The sequence below is a fragment of the Cavia porcellus genome, unplaced genomic scaffold, assembly GCF_034190915.1.
Source record: "Cavia porcellus strain 051 isolate PalLab524CR breed Dunkin Hartley unplaced genomic scaffold, mCavPor4.1 scaffold_18, whole genome shotgun sequence".
Classification (NCBI taxonomy): Eukaryota; Metazoa; Chordata; class Mammalia; order Rodentia; family Caviidae; genus Cavia; species Cavia porcellus.
The window spans coordinates 66,785,428-66,805,618 of NW_026947501.1; the positions used below are offsets into that span (position 1 = coordinate 66,785,428).

General features: G+C 36.4%; 1 protein-coding gene across 1 annotated transcript in view; it reads right to left on the reverse strand.

The window, feature by feature from the left end:
* LOC134471460 (uncharacterized) overlaps window positions 1-20,191 on the reverse strand; it is a 69,794-nt gene that overhangs the window by 49,336 nt on the left and 267 nt on the right. The window lies entirely within an intron of this gene.

Here is a 20,191-nt window from a genome sequence, read left to right on the forward strand (position 1 = left end):
ATATATTCTAGATAGAAGTCCTTTATCTGAAGGACAGCTGGTTGAAATATTTTTTCCTGGGCTATGGGCTGTCTTTCTACTCTGTTGATGATTTCTTTTGAAATGCTAAAGTTTTATAATAAGGTGATATCCCACTTGTTGGTTCTTTGAAATATTTTCTGTGCAGTTTGGGTTTTGTTCATGAAGTGTCTGCTTCTAGGTATGTCTTCAAGATTTCTTATTACTTTCTCTTCTAGTAGATTCAATGTTTCTGTCTTATTATTTAGATCTTTGATCCACTTTGATGTTAAATTAGTTCACAGTGAGAGTCATGAGTCTAGTTTAATCTTTGACCTGTAGAGAACCAGCTTTTACAGTATAATTTATTATACTTTCTTCTAATGAACATATTTCTTCCCTTTGTCAAAGATAAAGTGACTGAGTGTGTTTGTAGTTGTGTCTGCATCTTCCAGTCTGTTCCACTGGTCCTCAGGTCTGTTTATTTGCCACAGTAGCTTTGTAGTATAATTTCAAGTGAGGAATTGCAATGTCTCTTGCCTTGCTTTGTTACCCAAAATTGCCTTTGCTATTCTAGGTCTCTTCTGGTTCCAAATTAATTTTAGGAATGTTTTCTCTAGTTCTGTGAGGTATGCTAATGGCATTTTAATTGAGATTACTTTAAATCTGTATAATAACTTTTTAGTATGATAATTTTCACTGTATAGGTTCTTCCTATCCATGAGCAAGTGATAACTGTTCATTTTCTAATATCTTCTTCAATCTTCTTTTTCAGAGGACTATACATTTCATTGTATAGTCATATTACTTCCTTTGTTAGATTGATTCCTAAGTATTTCATTTTTTGGATTCTATTATGAAAGCTATGGCTTCCCTAATTTCTCTCTCAGTGAGTTTGTCACTTATGTTCAAGAATGCTATACATTTTTGAGTGCTGAATTTGTGTCTAGCTATGATATTGAATTAGGTAATTAAATCTACAAGTCTTTTGGAGAATTTTTCAGGGTCTTTCATGTAGAATATCATGTCATCTGCAAATAATGTAATTTAACTTCTTCTTTTCCTGTCATCTGCAAATGATGTGATTTAACTTCTTATTTTCCTATTCTTGTTCTGTTTATTACTTTTTCTTGTCTAATTGTCCTGGCTAATGTTTCCAGAAGTGTATTGAACAAGGCAGATTATAGTACTCATCCTTGCATTATTTCTGGTTCTAGAGGGAAAGGGTGCAGTTATTGGCCATATAGTAAGATGTTGGCTGGTGGCTTTTCATTGGTGGTTTTTATTAAATTGAAATAAAGATCATCTATTCTAATTTTCTGTGGGGTTTTTCTTTATTGTGAATGAGTGTTGAACTTTGTCAAAAATTTTATCTGTACCTACTAGGACAATCATGTGATTTTTGCCCTGTTGCTGTGGTGGATTACATTTATTGATTTATGTGTGTTGAACCATCTCTGCATTCCTGGGATGAATAGTACATTGTCGTACTGTACAATTTTCTTGATGATTTACTGCATTGTGCTTGCTAATATCTTTTTGAGGATTTTTGCATCTATGTTTATCAGACAGTTCTCTGGAATTCTCTGTTTCTATTGGGTCTTTCTCTGGTTTTCATATCAGGGTAATACTTGCCTCCAAGAAAGAGCGGGGGAGTATTGTTTCCATTTGAAATTCTTAAAAGAGTTTTAGGAATTTTGGTGTTAAATTTTTTCTAAATTTCATGCAGAATTCAGCAGTGAATCCATCCGGATCTGTTTTTTTTTTTTTTTTTTTTTTTTTTTTTTTTTTTGGAAAGGTTTTAATAACATTTTCAATCTCATTAACTGATATTTGATTATTCCAAATTTTTATATCTTCTTGATTTATTTTTGGTAATTTGCATGTATCTAGGAATCTGTCCATTTCTTCTGTGTTTTCTATCACATAAGAGTAAAAATTTTGAAGTAGATAATGATGATCTCTTTGAATTTCCACAATATCTGGAGATTTGACCCTTTTCATTCCTCAGTGTATAAATTTGAGTCCTTTATTTTTTCATAAGTTGGCTAAAGGCTTATCAATTTCATTTATTCTTTCAAAGAAACAACTTTCACTCATTAATTCTTTATATTACTTTCTTAGTATGCATTGTGTTAATTTTTACCAGATTATTATACTTTTCTCCATCTTATGAGCATGACTTGTCTTGCTCTTTTATTAGAAGCTTGAGATGCAAAACAAGGTTGCCTACTTGTGCTCGTTCCGTTTTTCTGATGTGAGAATTGACTGCTATATATTTCCCTCTTCAAATTTCTTTCATTGCATTCCATGTGTTCTAGTATATTGTATCAGCATTTTCATTTAGTTGTAGATACTATTCAATTTCCTCCTTAATGTCATCAGTGACTCATTGGTTATTTAGGGGGGATCCTATTTAATTTCCCTGTGTTTATGCACTTTTTGTACTTTCTTTGTTATTAATTTCCAATTTCATTGCAGTATGGTTACAAAATATCCATGGTATGATTTCAATTACTTTGCATTTACTTAAGCATGTTCTAAGTACTGGTTCATGATATATTTTAGAGAATGTCCTATGTGCAGCTGAGAAGAATGAATATGCTTATGATGTTGGTGGAACACCCTTGAAAACATCTACTAAGCCCATTTGTTCACAGATTTTGCTCCATTCTGATATTTCCTGGCTGGTATTTTGTCCAGTTCAGTTATCTATTTGTGACAATAGGTTATTAAGATTTTCCATTACTTTTGTGTTATTGCTTATTTGATTTTTTTATATCTATTAAAAATTGTCTTATATAGTTAAGTCCTCTTGTATTTAATGCATAAATATCTATGATTGTTATCTCTTCCTCTCAAAGTTTTCTCTTAACGAGTATGTAGTGATATTCTTTATCTCTTTTTATCATTCTTGGTTTGAAGTTCATACTGTATGCTGATAGAATAGTTACTCCTGCTTTTTTCTGGGCTCTTATTGCATGGAAGGTTGTTTTCCAGCCTTTGTCTTTCAATTTGAGATTTTTTTTAAGGTAAATGCTCTGTTTATCCCTCTGTGTAACTGCTCGCCCTGCCTGGTGGTTTCTTACTGTTTTTGTTCTTGGAATTGTGGTCATTTTCTTCTCTGTCTAGACTATCTTTCAGTATTCTTTGTAGGGTTTGGTGTTCATGTTCATGAATTTCTACAGTTATTCTTTGTCTTGAAAATATCTTATTTCTCCATTAATTTTAAAAATTATTTTTGCAGGGTACATCAACCTGGGTTGGAAGTTGTTTTCTTCCAGTACTTGAAATATTTCTTTCTGATTTAAAAGTTTGTGTTAAGAAGTCTGCCATGATTCTGATAGACTGATCTTTATACTTGATCTGTTTCTTTTCTCTAATAGTTTTTAATATTCTTATGCTTAATTTCTGAAATTTTGATTACTATATGTCTTGCTTTTGTTTTATTTTGGTCATGTCTGTTTGGGGCTCTGTATGTTTCATTTATTTGTATGTCAAATTTTTATACAAACTTTATCCAGAAGTTTTCTGCTTTTGTTTGAAGACATTTTCATGGCATTTGTGCTGTCTCCGTTTTCTCAATGATCCCAGTAAATCGTATGTTATTATTTTCTGCTTCATATTGTAGCTGTTAGATTGATTTTTCTTGGTATCTTGCTATTTTAAAGATATTTTTCTTTTCATGACCACTAACTGCAATTTTACGTTCAAGATCTGAAATGTGAATAATAACAATAGGCTCAAGTGCGGCTTAACTGCTTACAAACTATGGTATCCATTAGCCTGCCCCTCCTACCACAGGAGCAAACACTAAAGTGGTGTAACAGAATCAAGCATGTAGCATGTACCTGTATTCAATGATTGTCCCCTTAATGGAATGATTTTACCTCTCTGTGGGGAGCGTGAGGGTTAAGATGTGTAGGGACCAAGACAAAGTGATGAATGAGGTGAAATAGAGTCAAGGCAGGAGTTCAAAGGATGATGACCCGAGTTTGAGAAGCTGGAAGACACAAGAGGGAAAGAATGAAATAAAATATGAAAGAGTAATCAGAAAGGGAAAAGACAAAGTTTACTTACTTAAAAGTTTAAATTCAAAAAGTGGTTGAAGAAAGAGAGGATCAAAAACTGAAAGGAAAGAAACTTAAACACAGAAAAAACAGGTAGAAAAAGGAGAATGAAAAAGAGAAGACAAATAGAAAAAGGAGAAAAGGAGACCAGAGAAAAGTAGAAGAAAGAGAGAGAAAAAACCCTCAAATAAAAAATAACCACAAAATACAAGACAAAATGCAACGACATACAACCAAACAGAAACAGATAGGCAATCAGACAAACAAGGGAGACTAAATGCAGTAAATCACTCCCTGGTGTTTGCAGTTCTGTGACAGTGTCCCTGTGAGATTTCAGAAGTGTGCTGGGTGTGGAGCTGACCTTGGCCTCTGGTTGTGGGGGCTGGGACTGTCTTCTGTTGGTGGACTTCTCCAGAATCGACTGTTGCCCTTCCTGTGCTGTTGCAGATGCCTCCACCTTTCTGGTCTGTCTGATTACTCCGCATTCCAAAGGTCTGTGAGCAGCAGTGCATCCAAGCTGGTTGTACTGGCTCTGGGTATATATGCGTGTGTGTGTGTGTGTGTGTGTGTGTGTGTGTGTGTGTATCTCGCAGAATATCATGTGTGCACCTGCTCTAAGCTTTTGTTTTCAATACTAAGTCACATGTTTCACTCACCATATAATTAATTTCATTATTACCCATTTGGGAAATGGCAATTTATCTTATTTTAATAAAAAATGGGCATTATCTTATTGGCCATCATGGTGTCATTCTGCTCTCTTGCTATTGCATTCAAATTAATCTTCTTCATTTGGATTCTGAAGTCCTCACTCAAGTAAGCACCTGGTATCCAACAACATCTTGTTTATATGAAAACTTAATATGATTCCAGATTGGGAAATATCACTCTATATTAAAAAAAAGTAGAATCATTAAGAGTAAGGAGATGGGCAAAGAATTAGCACTGTTCTTTTCTTTTCTTTTCTTTTCTTTTCTTTTCTTTTCTTTTCTTTTCTTTTCTTTTGTGTTATCAGGAATCAAACTCATGACTTTGTGCCTGCCAGACAGGCATTTATGCCACTGAGCTAAATCCCTGGCCCAAGAATTAGCATTTCTAATAATGTCTCAATAGGTATCTGAAATGGTAGAGAATCTGAAACAATCTCTAAGTATTTTCCATTTTACTGCTGTGGCACATTACCTAGAAATCCCTGCAAGGCTCATACTCAGGGGTTTTCCCTTCTACATTAAAAGATCAACTCTTTCTAAGATATAGAATATCACAATGTAGGTCAGATAACTTATTCAATAAGAAACTATAATTTTACACTAAATGATAGAGCACAGCGGAGAGAGAAAGGAGCATGGAAGAAATTTTCTTGGTCTACAGAATCATTCCTATGTCTGAGAAAGTGCTCCCTCACTGTGGGGTTAGCACAGCCCCTGGTGTCCAAGAGTGGCACAGAAGCAGAAGTGAGCTTTGGTACCTACTGAAAAGCCACACTGTACTGAACTGAGGTGAGGTGTGGCTATACCACAAATTTATATTTCATCCAATTGCCTCAATATGCTTGTGCTTGGAAGAAATTTCCCTAGACTCCGTTTGATAGCTTGTGTTTACTTCAAATGTTTATGGTCTGAAATATGCTTTGCTCTGGGGTCTTAAGGTTAAATCTCTGTTGTTTCCATGTGCTAAATGCTACCATAATACCATCGTCATAATGCTCAAGCGGTTTTCTGTGATTGAGAACCTAGTGAGGAAAGAACCAAAGAAAATTCCATCATATACATACATTCCATCATATATAGAACATATGGACCATGTGTACCTGTACATATGTGCATGTTTATATATGTATATATATGATATATATATATATATGTGTACCATGTATTTATGTGTATATATATGATATATATGTGTACCATGTATTTATGTGTATATATATGATATATATGTGTACCATGTATTTATGTGTATATATATGATATATATGTGTACAATGTATATATATATATACATATATATATATATATATATATATATATATCTGAGATAACAGTAATGTTGTCTGAAAGAAATGTTGGAAAAGAACAAACCTGAAGAAAATATTGGCAAAATATAATTTTTAAATTTCATTTTATTCCTTAAGCATTTGGACTGTTATATTTCTGATAACAAATTCAGATTTATATTTTCATTAAGCAGTTGATGGTAGATATCTTGACTTTATGAATTCTGTAGATAAGAGAATTTTCCATTCTGAGGATACAGTTGAAGTATTATGAGCAAATGTTCCCTTTATCCCAAATATCAAATAAAGCAGTAATAATAATATGTATGACGCATTGTAACACTATTTGTCATTTTTAGAAACACTTTTTATCTCAAAAAAGTCCTGACAAAACACGCCCACAAAAAAGAAGGAAAAGAAGTAACAAAATCAAAGCAAGCAGAAACCAGAATAATTAGGCTCTTTGTAGAAATGGAAGCACACATGTTAAAAGTAGGAAAACTCAGAAAGGAAGTTGAGTTAGGACCCTGTGACATTATCAAGCTGATGGGGAAAAGGCTTTTAGTACTTGAAGGTGATTTGGCCAAGTAAGAGAGAATCAAGAAAATGACATTGCACATGGATGTCTGGGAATTAACACTGTGTTTAAACCAACTTCAGCTGAATTCTCAGGAAAATTGCCTGATTATAGGAAATTGAAATAGTTCTTCCCTAGGATAAGAATTCCCAAGTCATCTGCTGAGATTCCCTGTGATTTTCCCACAGTGTGCAGGCAATACGTTTCAATGGACCACAAAGCTCAACATCTGGGATTCCTCATGGGTCCAGGGATCCTCTCATAGTGTCCAAACCTCAGGATTTAGAGGGCTTCTCAAAGCACCTGAGGAGCAAGGAGCCCAGGTTTCAAATGGCAAAGCGAGTTGAGGGAGCAAGAAAACAATTTTGAAATGCTTTATTTATTTATTTATTTTGGGGGAAAAAAAAAAAAAAAACCCATCCTCTGCTATAAGCGTTTCACTGGGCAGTTTTTCAAATTAATGCAGTTTAACTATTACATTAACTTAATGGCTATTTTCCCCTACTTTAACCATGTTAAATGTGCCGGCAATAATGAGCTGCTAATGCTGTCTCTTTTAAGTCTCAGAGGCATCTTTAGAGCTGCCGCTTATCTCCTGGATCATAAAGCTGCATAATTTAGTATTCAAACAATTCATTTAAATCTGAAGCCCTCAGAATTACCGTAAAATTAATCAGAACAAAGTCATCTTAACCATAGCTTCTTTTATCTCTGGTTATCACATTTGCAACTGAAAATGAGGTAAATAAAAACACTGACAGGGCTCTAGATTTCTTTATTTGAATGGACTACTCTACTCTCAGGGATATCATTACAGGTTTGACAGAGGCTAGGGTTCCCAGTTGATCCTTCCCTCCTAACTGTGTTAAATCAGGGTTTTAATCTTGTGTTATATTGTTAACGCAAGGCTATTCCTGTAAATTGGCTTAGTCTCGCTTTAATTAATTCTTGTATTTATTTAAATCTGAGCAAAAGAATATTTTACAAATTCAACCGTACCTTTGAGAGAGTCTAGAATGCTTTTCTCAAATTTCTAAAATACTTTTTATTATGGATTAAAAACTGGTGGCCAGCTTAACACAGCTGTATTGTATCAGCATGGTTCAGAGCATAGATGTTCCACCTGAGGAAAGTTGCCAGCATAAATAGAGATGTGGAGAAGAAGCTAAGACAGTGATGTGTTGAGGCAATGAGGCGTTGTGGGTTCTCCTATGTGTTGCTGTTTAAGCTGTTGGTTCTCCCAAAGATGCTCTGTCCTCACATTGAGCATTGTGTCCTGGCTCCAGAGGGGAAGACGTGTGCCACTTGATCTCCAGGATGAACTTGTCACGCTGGCTTCCTGGCATGTATTTGACTGTTCTTATCATCAGATGAGCTCGGGGCCTCCATGTCGCTGAGTATGGCTGTGGTGTTTTCAGGACAGCCCTGGTCTTTGTTGTGAGTGTGATTTCTTGGCTCCAGCGTAGAACCCTCAACCTTCCAGCACAACTTCTTCACCCAGCTAGCATAGACTTCCTAGTTTCCACCGCTGACCTTTGGGTCTTCCCAGCACGGATTCATAAAAGAGACAGGTGTGATTCCTTCTTGTAGGCTCTGGACCTCCAGTTGGACTAGTGGGAGGCATTGTCACGAGTTCTGGGAATTCATCTGGACTCATGTGGGACATTGCTGTGGGATTCACGTCCTTGGCTAAATATTCTACGTCTTTGGTGTTGTGGGTAGATTTCCTGTATTTTCTTGTGTTAACTCCTGGTGATCATCATAACAATAATACTATAAACTCCATGTCCTATTTTTAATTGTTTTCTGCACAAACCCTGACTACAATACCTTTTAAGAAGATTTCCAGTGATCTGGGGCAATTTTTCCAGCTGCTAAGGCTTTGATGGAATCTCATGGATTTATCTTTCATTTCTAGAATTTCCTGAATTCATAAAGCAATGATGGATGCATTTTAAAATTTTTATTTTATTATCTATATGTAGAATATATATTATCTATATATTTAATATATATTATATCTATAATACATGAAGATTACATTCATTTTAAGAAATATTACATGTTTGTAATACACCTGGATTCTCTTTTATTCCTCTCCTCTCCCTCTTCATTCCCTCCATCTCTATATCCCCTTTTACCATGTTCATTGTTATTGTTATTCTTCTCATTTTTGGTTCATATATACAATAGATAATACTTATAGTCATTGTTGGAGTTTGGTCCATGTAGATGTAGCAGAATTTCCCAAATCATTAAAATGCTCCAAAATGTATTGGAGTGCTCTAGTTTTAACAGGAGCTTCTACTTTCTCAAGAATACATATTGCGTTTCTGTTCTGGAATGAGTTAATTTTTATACTAAATTTTAAATTTTTACTCTGAGATTTGGGAATCATGCTGGCATTGGCTGGCTTTTTTCCTGATACAAGCACAAGCAGTCAGGGGGCATTTCTGTAGACACCACATGTGAGACTTCACTACATGTTATAAACAGAGGAGATTCATACATAAATAGGAAAAATGTGTGCTACGCAAGGTAAATTTTCTCACTAAAATTGTTTGGCCTTGTCATTTCCTATAAAAACCCATAACATATTAATAAGCTACTAGTAAACTACCAGACAGAAATTACTTTATGTCAGTGATCTTTGGGATGTGATTATTCAAATACCATTGTAGAAATAATCAGGTTGCAGGTGACAGGTAAGGGAGAGGAGATGGCTACACTCAAGCAAAATTGTGTTAGAACAGGCAGCAGTGTTTCAAGTTTTGGGAGCATGAATTTCTGACAGGGGATTTGGCTGCAATTTGAATATTTCAGTCTGAAGTACTCTGTAATGTTTGGGAGTCATCAGCTGGTGTCTAAGAAGACCCACAGAGAAAAGGTAGCATAATGACAGGAGCAGATTTCAGGGTCTTCCACTTGGCAGCTTCATGACTTTTGATAAGAACCTTAATTTTAACAGCCATTGCTGGAAACTTTCATGAAGTAGGGAAAACCAGCTCTGCTTCATATCATTGATGCTGGAGTTAATATTTGTGGCATGTAGTGGTCCTCGATAAACAGCAACCCTACTGTGATGGTCATTTGTCTCATTTCTTACAGTATTAATAGGTTCTGTGCCTTTTACCTTTAACCCTACTTGTGACCCTTCATGTTCAGTGCCCACTGTGAAGAGTCAAAGGAGTGTTTTCTGTATGTACAAAAGTGAAATGCATTCCTGTTTCTGGCCACGTGTCTTTCACCTTTCTACTTTGGGGGTGGACTGCAGTGAGAGCCACTGGCTGATGTAACATCTCAGGAGGCCTCTTCAAAGTGGCTCTCTTGTGAGCACTGTTGGAAGGATGGTAGGGGCTGAAATCCTGGGCCACCCTCCCCCTCAGTTTTCTTATTTTTATAACAGTGTCAAACATTTCTTAAGGACTCATCGGACAAGGTTTATTCACAAGGATTGCTATATATTAGCTCACTGAAACCACGAAGCAATCCTAGAGGACTAGTCTCTAATCTTGAACCCAATTTTTAAACATAAGGGAACTCAGACACAGGTGAATAGGTAGTTGCTCATGGCTACATTGCTAATAAATCAAAGAACCTGAATTGAAAAGCAGAGTGTCCCCCTCAAAAGCCAGTTCCCTCAACCATCCAAGTACTTTCTCTGTTTTGCAGAAATATTTAGATTCTTCTTTTGGACAATCTTTTGGGAACAAATGGAGAAATGAAAACACTCATACCTACCTTACAAGTCTCTTTCAAGGATAAAACATTATTGGGCCAAGAGTTTACTCAGTGGCATAAGTGCCTGCCTAACAAGTGCAAGGTCGTGAGTTCAATCTCTGGTTAAAAAAAAAAAAAAAAAAAAAAAAAGAAAAAGAAAATGTTATTTAAAGTCAGCATTCTCCTGGGTACATTGGAGGGCTTACGAGCACTCTCTCCTTTCCATTGTTGTCTTCATTGTTTTCTTGAGGTCTCAAATGGCCTTGCAGTATAGTAAGAACATTGAAGCATTCCATTTAAAAAAGAAAAACAGCAAAAAAGAGGGCAGTTTGCCCCAAACACTCCTTCCTCTCTCTTTCTGTTTCATTTTTTTTCTTTCCAGACTCCAATGATCTTATTAACAATAAAATTTCTAGCAAACAGTAATATTCCCTTCTGTGTGATTACACATAGATGTGCAAATCCCTTTTGGGAAATGATACCGACTTTCTTTTCCACAAATGTCCTGGGAAGGAAAATTTTGCTACACCATAGGTAGATAAAACTCCAGTGAGCAGTGATGTCGGTCCTGAGAAGAGGCACTGGCCGTGGACCCCCATGGTCGTGCATGAGATCTTCCCTTAGCAGTCCATCAGTGTCCACTGACTGCCCAGCCTCCTTAATACCAAGAACTGAAATCCAGGGTGCTTTCCCGATATGACTTACTGATGCGGTGTCCCAATGTGACTTCTCCCTGAGGTCAGAAGACCCTTGTGAGTCTTCAGAGGTAGCAGCTCCCCTAATGCATGGATTCAGCATTGCCCTGGATTTCACCCTAGAAGAAGGAGCCCTGAACTTTGTCTCCCAGCCGCTGCATGTTTGTAAATCCCTGATTCCCTGTCTGGAACTCTTTCCTGGTCAATAATTGGATAGATTTATTGACTGTGCTGAAATCATACCTGTCCCAGGTAAGAAATCATAATTTTGCTAGGGCTTTCAGGAGGTAATTTATATCTCTACTTTTGACCCAAGAGATCTGGTCCCTAAGTACATTCAAAAGCAGTGACCTATTTTGCATTTTCTTAAAATCAATTCAGTTCCTATTTAACGTGATACCTCCAGAATTTAAGGCCTTCCTGGGTATATGGTGAAACATTCATAAGAAAATAAATAAAAATATATGGGATGTTGTTTTGTGCCCTTGAGCAAAGTACACTCAAATAACCTCCTGGATTTAGACATATATATTGTGTTTTATGAAGCAGGGCACTTACTGATCTCATAAAATTCACGCATAGACCTCTGGGACAAGTACGTAAGTGACATTTTAAGCACAGGGAAATAAGGACCCTCTGGAAGGCCAGGCCATGCTGCTGTTTTCTATCTCTGTGAGTGTCCCTTCAGAACCTGACCGTGTCCACCCCAGAAGAAGCACATAATAAAAGTTGAATGAATGATGAATCAACCAGGTGTATTCAGCAGATCCTTTTCCATAGTTGCAAACGCAGTAACCAAGATTTCAAATGTGAATCCTGTATTCCTAAAGTATGGGAGAGAAATCCTTCAGCTACATGGAAGTGAGTCCAAGGAAGTCTGCATAGCGCTTGCCAGACAGAAAGAAGCTGTTGAAGACCAGCTCCAAGGAACCTGTTAAAAGTCACCAAGCTTACATTCAACTCCAGGCCTTGGAGGTCATGATAACTCCACTGAGCCTCTGGTCTATAAGTATGAAATGTCAACAGCTCCTTTAAAATTAGACAATTTGTCTTTTCTGTGACTTTTACACATATCTGTACAGATTCACTGTTTGCACCAAATGATCTTCACATGACAACATTTTTTTTTAAAAAATCAAAGGTATGGAGCATCAATTCTAGTGGGCCTGGTTCTGATTCAGAGGCCTGGGCATTCCTCCAAAGCCTTCATTCACTGCTTAAAATTTATATAGGCACACACCACTCACCACATTTTGGAGATTATGCAAATGAATTCTAAATGTATCTCAGAGAGGTTTCTATCTTCCACACGTCTATATTGGCTGTAGCAGAAAAATTCACTCTCAGTCGCCAAAGTAAAAACTAGAGTATTCTCTGAGCTCCATCTGTGTGGCGGGCCATGGTAAACTACATTTCTATGGATGAGGCATTTGATTCTGGCCCTCAGAGAGATCATCTTGGTATTGTGCAGCCAATCAAATCCCTCATGGGATACAGATTTCATTTCTTATAAAATGAGGCAGTTAGAACTAGTCTCTACATATCCTGCTCTGCAATTTTGCATTTTAGTTGTGTCTAAGTGTGTGTGTGTGTGTGTGTGTGTGTTGGTTTGTTTTGTTTTGATGTTATTTTTTTGATCTATTTTCTGGAGATTTCCATGTAGCATACATTTATTTGATAATCACAGCCACTGTATTTTATAGTACAATAGAAAGTCTCACTGAAATAGAAAGAGAAAGCATCTCTTGCAAATCATGGAAATGGATGGCCAATTCCCGTATAAAGATTCACACAGGTGGAAGACCTTGCTTTGATCTCGGAGATAGCAAAACTCTAAATCATTACCTGTGAAAATCTCTGGTGGGTCTTGGCTCTGACAGGACCATAAAGGAAAAGCTGACCTAGTTCTAAAGACTCGGTTACAAACAATAATCACCAAATCCCAAATACACAAATAGGTAAGAATTGCCAAGAACTTCAGACTGGGTGGTTCTTTGAGGGTAACTTTCATGTCTTCAATTTTTGCTTTTTTTTTTTTTTTTGGTTAGTAAACATTTTAAGAACATTTTGGTCCTGAGTGCTCTTACTTTACTATTTTTCCCAGGATCCCATCTACACTCCTCAATAGATAGAGGGAGAAACTGGGTAGCATCATTGCTTAGAGGTGGGGCCTGCCTCTGCCATCTTTCTTCCAGTGTGATCCTCTCCCCTTCTGCTTGATTCCTGCAGGCACTGAGAGGCTACAGATCCTCCCAACTCTCTCTTGACTTTTTACAACTCCAAAGATGTGCAAAAACCAAGTGTGGGCTCCCACTGGTTGTGAAGGCAGGATTCAGAGCAGCCTTCCTCCAGGTGCGATGGTGTGTAGATCACTTCAGAGGTAGCACGGGGATGGACCCTTGAGGTCCTTCTTCTGTCTTCTGCAGCCAAAAGGTCTGTATGGAGAGATGGGATTCCAAAGAATACCTCTTTTAGAGCAGAACAGCTACAAAGCAACTGGAAGGACATTTAGAAACCTTGCATTTATGAGTACTTTCATTGACCTTTGAGATACAAATCACCCGTGAAATGTCACCAGCCAGGGAGACAGTGCCCATTTCCCCCCCTCTCCCCACCTGTCTCCCCTCCTTCCTTCCAAGGGAGGATAGGAAGGTAACTTCACAAGGCACCTCCCTCTGACTGACGGCACCCCTTTCTGTCATGAAAATATGAGAGACCCACCCATTCCCGTGTAAGTCCCATTAACAAATTCAAGTGGTCTCTTCCTATGGAGCAACCGCCTTCTAGCTCCTTAGCTCTTCCCCACAACACCTAGCTTTTGAAAACACCATAGCCATTTGTTTCAGCAAATGTGAGTCTAGTCCATGCTGGAGCCTCCTTGTCATTTCCATTGTCATTAAGTAAACTCTGTCATTGTCACTAACAGGGCTCAGGTTTGTCCTTGACACTGAGCAAGAGGAATGTGGGATTAGTGCCGCTCAGCCCCTTGCCTATGACAGTCCCCTCTGCCTTCTGCTTGCATGGGGGCAACTGTCCACAGTGTATAACAGAATGGATCAAAACTTAAAAGGTTGTTTTCCAAGCTCACAAGCCTTGTCAATGGCAGCCAGCCTTGAGCCATAGAGTCCATTTCTTCTACCAGTCAGTGCCATTGCATTTGGCAATGCTTGCTTTACACTCATGCCAGGGCCATGGGTTTGGTGCTGAAGAGGTCGGCTTGACCACATGGTGCAGGGAAAGAGGTCTCAGTGGGAGAGATATGGATAGGAGGGAACTACACTTTTACAGGGCTTGAGGAAAAGGAGAGAAGGAAATGCCAAGGTAGCTTCAAGGCATGAAGAGTACCAGGCAAAGGGAAGTTAATTTGTTTTAATTCATTGAAAAATAGAAGAGATGATTCTCTGTGACACGATGAGAAAGGAACCACCTCCCAGGGCGAATTGGGGCACCTTGGGTTTCGCTGTGCAGCTTAGGTCTCTGACCAAGCTGGTGGCCATGACCACAGCTATGGACAGGCACAGCTACAGTGTAACCTCAGCGGCCCTTAACAACCCTGGAGAGTCCTGTCAGGATTTCCTACTCCCCCAGCTGCTTCTCTACCTCTCCTTCTGTAGTCATTTTGTCTGGTGTTGTCCAACAATGAAAGATTTCCCTGTAGAAACCGTATGGAACTAAAAGCAAAGCCTTGCTCGGACTCTCAGAAGGACACATGTCCCTTGTGGAATGGCCAGCAGACAAAAGGGCTCTTTGCTCCTACACTCCAAGTCCTGTGGGTTCTGTTGGGGGTTCCAGTCATTGTCCTGCTTTAGAGGAATGACAAACCCTAGCACACAGCACGAATTGATGGGAAGGACTGAGTGTCATCAGGGAAAATTGATCCTACATAAATTTCCAAAAGTAACTTGTATGCACACAGCACATGAAGCCATATCATGATGGGGTTGAGCAGCAAGGAAAGTATTAGTAACTTAACAGAGGACCAAGCTAGTGAGAAGACTGAGCTACTGCTAATTCACTAAAGAAAGACATTAAAGTGGAGAATCAAGACTTCAGAATCTTTCACCTAAGTTTCAAGACCTTGGGGTATATTTGTAACTTGAACCATAATATGCTTTTGCCTCATTGTCTCTATTGGTGTTTCATTTTGGAGACAAAGTGGTCGAATATCAGCCTTTTTCTTAGGAGGGGGAAAGCAATCTATTATAATGTTACGCAGTCTTTTTAAAATGTACTCATTCTAGCAGCTTACTGTCAAATTCTTGCTTATGAATCATTATATAAAGAAGGTAGAGTGAAATGCTCTTTATTTTGAAGACAGGAGTGAGAAAATAGTACTAAAGCATGCATTGCTTTTCCAAGCACCCGGTCTGCTGTCAGGTAGGTGTAGTAACTTCAGGACTCGGAAGTTGGGGTCTACCTATTTGTGGATAGTTAGGGTCACCGAAACAAATCCTTGTTATGTGTTTCACCTCTTTTTGTACAAGATGAAGAGTTGATGGAAGACTTTGAGGCTTCTTCTCAGCTCTATGGTGTTGTGATCTTTAGGACAAGGCCCACGAAGGGAGGAAAATCGTGTCCTCTGTGGGACTCGCCTTACCTTTTGCTTACATTGTATCTGGATGTTTCTTGTGCACTCGTTTTGACGGACTGAGAATCATCCAGAATATCCAACTGCTATAGAGACTAAGAGCTAATGTCATGCCCAGGTAGACAAACTTTGACCTCTGCACCTGCAGACTTTCCTGAATTAAAGAGTGTTTTTACCTTCAAAATTGGGAGGAAAACCTAAAAGGAGAGGTGTTTATTCAGGTCTGCAGTCTCATCCCACTGTGTCCTTTTCCTCATCTGTCTACAAAGAGCTCAACTCTTCCAAGAGAAATCACAGCAGTTTTGATTCTGCGCTTAATTCTCTGAAACAAAAGGTGATTAATGTATTTTTGATACCAATGAAAATACTTCATACTAATTATTGAAGCACTTTTTTTGTAAAAAGGAAAGGGGATTTTTAAAAAAACTCACATTTTGCTTTAATTTTTCACTCTGCATTTGGCAAGCAGAAATCTTATAAAAGGAAAAACTTCTTTTAACCAATTTCAAATTAGAGATGGACCCAGTTAAAGCCACATTTCCCCACACAGATTTGAGGGGGAAGGGGCCTCTTTAGAATGAATAATATGTTCCTAAGATTCATTTTCAGTCCTGGGCTTATAAACATTCATTTGTGCAAATGCATATTGTTTCATACAAGGAATGAATATTATAAAGCTGTTCTGCTCTGTCGGTTATAGTAAATTTGTCTTCTGAAAATCCCCTAAATACCCAATTTTTTGGCAACAGGGACTATCATATTAAAAAGTCATTCTAGTTTACTAGATATTGTGGTAAGAAGTTACAGTTATTACATAGCTCGCTTCGTGCTCATATGAGAAGCTGTTTTCAGTAGCGCAATGGGTGAAAGGGGAAGGGTTGGACCATGCCTGGACATCGCACTGGGTCCCCACTGGCTCTGCAGGTAACAGCCTGACAAACGTAGTTTGTCAGATGGACCTAGATTTGACCCTGCCTGATCACTGTTCATTTAGAGCCATCATTTGGGCCTAAAATATTACATATCCTTTGAGGGTTATTAACACAATTATGCTTTTTTGTGAAAATCACAAAAGGCTTCAATGTATTTTATCTTATTAGGTAATCCATTACTACTTTGTGAACCATAAATAAGCATATAAATAAATATAAAATTCAATTAATAAATGTACTATTGCTCATTACAAATATTCCCTTATAGCTTTCTATTTCACTCTCTAAATATTGGAAACTTTTCTATTAAGTCCAGAGCAACATCTTATTTCCTTTATGTTACATTGCATACTTATGCAGTATATATACATACATACAACAAATGCATACAAATCATACACTATGATTTATTAAGTCAACTACCTATGAATTTTGGGGCAGGTTTTACTCTTTGTCTGTACCTAAGTGCAGCCTCCCATAATAACCTGCGTCACAAACATGCAAGTGTGTTCACAGAGTGAGTGTCTAGGAAATAAAACTCGGAAAGGTCCATGTGTTAATTTCACATGATTGGCACTTTCTCTCTACAGCATTTGTAACAATTTCCATTCCCATGGACGCTGATGAAGAATCTTCATTTTTCTCAGTGACCACTGTAGAGAGATTTTAAATGACTGATCTGATAAATAAAACCACTGGCATCTCAGTGTAATTTGAATTTATCTTACTGGTAGCAGGTTAATGTTTCATTTAATTTCATTTTAGTTAATGGATAGTGCTGTTGAAAGTATATTACTTTTTTGTGTTTGCTTGGTGTTGCGTGTCGAATTTGGTGCCTCAAGCATCCTGGTCAGGCACTTTACCCCCGGACTCCCTTGGTATCCCAGCTCTGTTCGTGATTTATGCATTGATGAACTACTTTCCATCCATACCTTTTGCATTTTTTATTGGTGTTATTCTTTTCCACATAATTTTGTCAGTGATTTTCTGAATTATGAAAAATAGCTTATTTCTCTCATATTAATTATAACTGCAGTATTTAATATGTCAAAAGGGCTATAACCATTTTTAAATCTGATATAGTTGTAGGTAAAAGATCATAGGGACTCTATGATATTTTTACTTTCATAGCAAGACTTTCTCACTTTAGAAGCTACAATAGTAATACTACTGTTTCTTTGATCAATTGTGTATTTGGTATGGATACATTTAAATCATTTTCTATTTGAAATTTTTCTTGGTTGAAATTTGAAGTTTAGGCTCAATCAATGTTATTTCTTTTCTATGTCTTCTTATCCAGTCATGTAAAAATATATGCCAGCATTTCCCCCATTTTTAACTTTAGCTATTTCTCAATTATATTAAATTCTCCATTCTGAATGGGCATATTTTTCTTTCTGCTCATTTTATTCTAAACTTTTGGTGTGTTTTGTTTCATTTAGAGGTTCGATACTGTTTTTTTTAAAGGCTTTATAACAACATTCATGGGCTGTGAGACAGTGTATCCTCTTCTGGTCTACTTGATTCATGTATTTCCAGGCTTTTCTTGATGAAGTTGTTTTTCACTGAAAAATAACTCTTAATGAGCTTATTTAATTAAGAGGAAAAGACACACCGACACAAAAAGCACTAACATTTATATAGGGATAATATTACATTTTAGCTTGAAAATTTTGACTAAATTATAAAATTTAATGTTCTCATCCAAAGTGATAAAACTTACCCATTTTTCTATACATGTACATATCTCTCTTGTATTCCACTGTCTTACTACATTATCTCAATCATTTTACTCTTTGCATAGGGGTTATTTAAATTTCTATTTTCCTACCTTTGTATATATCACTGGTTGCCTATGTACATTTATTTTATGTTTGACATGTTCAGAAATATTATGGTTAATAATGCGCATTCTTTTTCCTGACGTTAGTAAGGCTATCTTGTTTTTATTTTATTTTACTTTGTGTATGTTGGCTGTAAGTTTGAAATTAATATTTTGGATTATACTAAAATACATATATTCATATTTTATTTTTTAATTTTAATAGATATTAAATTTTATAGGACATTTTAATGTGCATAATTATAATTCAATTTTTCTAAGGTTTATTAATATGACTAATTATATTCAATATTTCTTAATTTGAATCATTCTTATTGTCCTGAATATTATGTGACTATTATCTAGTATTTTAACATGTCAAAACCTGCCTGCTGAAATTGTGCTTTTGAATTTTGCATCAAATTATTTACTATCATAATTAACTTTGCTTTCTACTTCCTCCTATTATGATAAAAGATCAGGTTTTACTTAATAGTTTTGTTTTCTGTTAAAGTTTTAGCATCTAAACTCTATCTATAATGTTGTAATCAACTGAGATTTATTCAATAAATTGAGAAATTATTGTTTGCTTTCTCTTTTTTGGAGTTTAATGTCAAGTTCAGTGCACTTCATAAAAAGCTCTGAAACATTTTATATAGCATTCAGGCTCTCTCTGCTCCAAAGTCATAATCATTTTTAAATCAATTGGAAGTCTTACCTTGGAATACAGATTTTGTAATGTAAATTTTATGTTACTCAGTAAAGAGACATTTTGTTCCATTTGCATTTGCAAATAGATTTTCAACTTAACACAGACTATTTTCTATTTTCTAAGAGTTTTTTTAATTCCTGTGTAATATTTGTATATGTCTCCATGTTCATATGAATAAGACAGAGATGTTGGATATATATATATATATATATATATATATATATATATATATATTTTTTTTTTTTTTTTCCCCCTAGATCAATCGCATTTGTCTACCTGTACAGATCTGTACTTTTAGTACAGGCAACCTATCTGGAATTAATCTTTACTTCATTTCAGAACAAGATAATTTTTAAAGATGACATTGTGTCTCTCTAAAATTTAATATTTTTATCTTGTTTTATAACATACAAATTGAATTGTAAAGTCTGTGGGCATCTGTATTATTTAGCTCAATCACATTTTTGCTAAGTTTACCCACATGGCTTGCAATTCATTCATTTGCATTGCTGGTTAATCTTCTATACATTGAACTTTTGGAAGAATCTTACTAGCATGAGCAATGATTCACTAAACATTTTTGTTCGTGTCTTGTGCAATTCAAATGATTGTCCTCAAGGTATTTCTTGGAGACTGATGATTTGAACTTTGCACCCACTCAGATTTATACTATAACTCCCAAGTAGTTTTTTTAACGTGCTTCTATTAATTGACAGCCTCCTAGCACTGTGCCAGAGTTCAATTTAATGAATATTTACAACCTATAGTTTGTAAGTTATTAATATTTGCCAATCGTGTGCTGTGAAATCATAGGTAATCATGGTACTAATTTAGATTTCCATATTTGCTAATGAAACAAAGCATATTTCATATGCATTCTTGGCTGTGATACTTATTGCTGATTTGTCTTTCATTTCCAGTGCAATTTTAGGCGACTGATTTGATTTCTTTAATTGTCACAGAATTTTTTAAGTCTTTCTATTTTTTCTCTTTTGATAGTTCTAGCAATTTATAATTTCCAGCAATTCTTCTTACTTAAAAACTTTTGCCATGTGGTCATGCATAGATTATTTTAGTTTAGT